The sequence below is a fragment of the Choristoneura fumiferana genome, chromosome 8 (genome assembly GCF_025370935.1).
Source record: "Choristoneura fumiferana chromosome 8, NRCan_CFum_1, whole genome shotgun sequence".
Classification (NCBI taxonomy): Eukaryota; Metazoa; Arthropoda; class Insecta; order Lepidoptera; family Tortricidae; genus Choristoneura; species Choristoneura fumiferana.
Window position 1 is genome coordinate 13504174 of NC_133479.1, and position 4963 is coordinate 13509136.

Here is a 4963-nt window from a genome sequence, read left to right on the forward strand (position 1 = left end):
AGGTGGATTTTATTGTACTTCACGAGTACATGTTGTTTTGAAAATAAAAAGAATTTTATAATGCATCGTTTTATTTTTACCTTTTCTTTTCCATCGGATAGGATATGACCAGCCAAACCAAAAAGCTTTATCCACCAGGGAATGTCACGACTTCCGTGGCCAAAAATAGCTTAATCTTCTTTACCTCGTTTAGAAAATTGCCAAGTTAATAGTCATGGATAAGATACCCGTTTATTTATAAAAAAAGATAAAATTGTTATTAAAAAGAAATTTTATCGGCATCTGGAAGCAAAATAAGACTTAGAATAAGACAAATAAATATAGGTTAACAAAATTTAGCCAGCCGTGGTAAACGGTAAAAAGATCAATGGTGTGTCTGTGTAGTTCCCAATCCAAAAATACATCAGTTTTAAGCGGAGTCTAATGACCTACATTCCTTTCTCATCAATGAAACCAAAAGACCCTCTTTCGCTGCAAAGTAACTCGAACAGGTCAATAGCGAAAAGAATCAAAAAGTTCATAATGAAGTGAAACATTTAGCCACTACAGCCGAGTCACCGCTTGGCTATTTATTAAAATAAGCCAGCAACGACAAACAAATAGTAGGGAATGGCGTATCCGAGGTTATCAAAGAGTTTAATGGTAGAACGTTTTTACTTAGGAAATAGGGTTAAGGAATAAATTACTCCGTTAGCGGCCCAATTGGGGCGTAGTTTTAGAAATTGGGATAATTTGGGGGTCACAATAGTAATGAGGGTTACGGAGTTTATAAGAGTTAATGTAATCGAAGACCCGATTAGAATAATACGAAGGTATATTATAGTGAGATGAAAACACGAAAATCAACACGTTCATATGTATATCTTTTTCAGGTTTTATATCATATCACATATGTTTTCAGTTCATATTTTTTATCATTTTTTATTATTTTATTATGGTAATCATCATCATCATCATCAGCCCGAAGACGTCCACTGCTGGACAAAGGCCTCCCCCTTAGAACGCCACAATGAACGACAACTTGCCACTTGCATCCACCGGTTTCCCGCCACTCTCACGATGTCGTCAGTCCACCTGGTGCGAGGCCTGCCAACGCTTCGTCTTCCGGTTCGTGGTCGCCACTCGAGGACTTTTCTCCCCCAACGGTAATCTGTTCTTCGAGCGATGTGGCCTGCCCATTGCCACTTCAATTTGCATATTTTTCCAGCTATGTCAGTGACTTTAGTTCTTCGACGAATTTCCGTATTCCGGATTCTATCGCGCAAAGAAACTCCAAGCATAGCTCTCTCCATAGCTCGTTGCGTGACTTTGAGCCTCTCTAAGAGGCCAACAGTCAGCGCCATAAGTCATCACTGGCAACGTCAAATCCGTGGGGTGGCCGGACAATCCGTGGGGTGGCCGGACAAGAATAGCTCCCCCCCCTCTCATTCCGTTGGGTGTCGTAGAAGGCGACTAAGGGAAAAATCCAGAAGACGGGCAGCAGCGTCTTCTGCGTAAACCATCAGCAAACACTGCGATCCCCAAGCCGCCTGCCAAGCGTGGGGATTATGGCAACCCCCCCCAAATATTATGGTAAGGATTGTAGAAAATGTTGAAGTAAGTAATCACCAAAATGTTAAAACATAATTACAGATAAAAGCAAGTGTATCTCATTGTCTACATTTTTAAAAACAATGTATATTTATTGAACAATAAAAATTTAAACTGAAAATTAAATAGAGATCGGCAAGTTATATAATTCCCATTTAGAATAGTTTTGAAAATAAATATACAAGCATTACTATTTCTATCTATCTGTATTTACAAAATTATTTTTTTCTTTCAACAATATTTCTTTGGCAGCACACGGACAAGTTTGAAATACTACCCACTCTTCTCAAACAAAAGAAGCCACGGCGACATAATGAGCTTATAAAGTTTTATATTTAAAATTTTCTACTTTACGAAAATTGAATTTCTGTAACTTTCAAAGTAAAACAGACGTATTTTACAACTGAGTGCAAAACCTTAAATTCTTCTTAAATTTTGTATCATCTGGGTGCACGGCAGTGCCCTTGCTAAGGCGAGCACAAGGAAATCTACTGTATGTCTTTTCTGCAGCTCTAGGTCTAGGATAGTCCAAGGCTGAAACTCTGCTCATTTGGTAAGCTAAAGGTACTTAAATATAAGGACGCTAGATGCTTATTCGTTAAGAGCCAAAGTATAGGCTTATCGCGCTGAAGATTCACTTAGTGAAAGCAAATCTGATGAGCGCTTACTATTTTAAGCGTTAAATAATAAAAAGACGACAATATATATTTTTAATACATCAATTTTCATCACAATTGGTTGAATATTTTAAACGTTAAAGTTTGAGAAACCAAATAACTGACTTTTGCATTTGTAATATATGTTTTACATTTACTTATATTATTTATATTTTACATTTGAATAGATGTATTTCTTTTGTAATATTAGTAAGGATATGTGAAATATTCCTAGAGGTTCTAGAGCTCTCTTATTAAGTAAGTTTAACGTCCGTACGTTTAAAGTCCTCACTGAAGCGCTTACTACTTTTTTATTGATATGAAAAAAAAAACAGTGAATGGTGATTAGTAACTACCTTGGTAAGTACTTATAACTATCGTGCAATAACAGCTTAGATTTGCAGTTTTATGAAGAAAGCCATGTGAAAGTTATGAGTATGAAACAGTAATTTAGCAGTAAAACCAGCTTTTATGATTTCTGAGAATCCCGCTTAAACTATTTTGTCTAGACAGAAATTAATGTCAATTACTAAAATGTTATAAAATAAAAGTTTATGACATTCTAGCTTTTATGTTCAGAATGAATTTAACGTTTCCTTAACGCTTAACCTACTAAATATTCTATGTTCAATACTTAAGTAATGTTGTTACATAAAACGTTAAAGCTAAACTCTTTTTAAGACGTCAGTTATCCGAATTTATTTAATTAAATATAAAACGTTTTATTCTTAATTAATAAAGGTATATCCTGTGTCAAAAGCAAAATTCTGCTTTATTTATCCTTATCTTAATTAATGTATTCTAAAACTATAGCGATGTTTGTGCAGAATCCAAGTCTTATCTACCACTTTTACAAAAGTAGTTAGGTACAGTCACCAGCACCAACATCTGACACAACAAGCATGCATAAATATCTGATACGACTCTATTTCTAGGGCCGGAAGGACGTGTCAGATATTTTTGCACGCTCCGCTCTGGAAGATATTAATGATGGTGACGGTACCATAATTTCTGTATTATATTAACCCAGAATCGTACTTTACGTGTCAGTCTAAAATGTTCTATTTTGACATTGTTTTCAACAGTAATTTCTAGAATCATAACAAAAAATTTAAGTTACAAACAATAAAACCCTTTATACTCGTATTGTTACAAATCAAGATTGCTGCTTTGAAACTTGTGATTTTTCCCGATTAGAAAATACTAAGCATTTAAGTTGACTTGTACAGTAAAAGACTGACAACCTTTAGTAATATTCGGCTATTATATTAATGCTTTGATCTTAGATACTTAATCACGAAACTGTGGTCTGACTATTCAAGTGGACTTAAAGTAGAGTTAGACTTGGCATTGCTTAGTATTCATTCGAATACTTTGAACAAAAGCAAACGCAAAGCTTGCTTGTTAATAAAAGTTGGTACTTTTTTTGATTTAAAACTAAGTTTGTCTGGTGTCGGTAAACTTGTACTATAAAATTAACATATGAGCGTTGTCAGACAAAACTTTTGCTGTAACGTTTTCTTTATATTTACGTAATGAAAAGGCACAGTAAGTCACGAAATGCAACTGTATAGCTTTTATGTCCGCTATCCACTGTAATTAAATCGGGTGGGTTGGGGCCGAAAAGTTCTTGAATGGAGACCGCGGATCGGCAAGCGCAGCGCAGGACATTCACGAACGAGGTGGACGGGTGACCTGGTTAAAGCCGCGGGTTCAAGCGAAGCCTGGAGGTCTATGGGGAAGGCCTATGTTTAATAGGACATAGATATGATGACGATGACAGTGACGATGATGATGGGTTTTTGTATCATTGTCAATAATTAACAAAGATGCCAGAAAAGTAAAGTAATTTATTTTTCTTCCAACTATGATTTAATTTCATCATAACCGCACTAAATACCCAGCACAAAGCGGGACTTTACTGCTCTAGAGCAGAAAAAATGTATGAAAATCCTTTATAGCATTGTATTTTTTTTAAATTGCGCCACCAGTGTATTTTTTTTAACACAAGTATTTTTGCTACAAAATTAGCCTACATAGTGTAAAAAAATCTAGTGTCCTAACACTTGGTCAATCTGACCGTCTTATAAAATTTGACAGATTGCGTTCAAAAAATAGTTGCTACCAATCCTACCAAAAATAGTAAGATTAGTAAGTATCCGTATGTAAATAAAACTTTAAGTTTGGTTGGCCAACCTGGCGCCCATCCGAAATTTGACATATCGCGAGTAAAAATATCTTTTTCTTCCAACTATGCTTTAGTTTCATCATAACCGCACTAAATACCCAGCACAAAGCGGGACTTTTTCCGCTCTAGGGCAGAAAAAAATGTATGAAAATCCTTTATTGCATTGTTTTCGATTTTTTAAAATTGCACCACCAAAGAGATAACACAAGTATTTTTGCTATAAAATTAGCCTGCATAGTGTAAAAAAATCTAGTGTTAGGTTGGTCAACGGACAGTCTTATGAAATTTGACAGATTGCGTACAAAAAATTGTTGCTACCAATCCTATCAAATTAAAACTGTGTATTTGGTTGGCCAACCTGGCGCCCATATGAAATTTGACAGATCGCGGGTAAAAGTATCTGCTACTTAACTCTGCCAAAAAAAGTTAGAAATTAAAAAAAAAAACAAATTGGCGCGATGGCGGGAACCTTGCGAATTTGACATTTATTGAGAGTGCGAATGTAAACTTACTCACAAAAATGGAATCA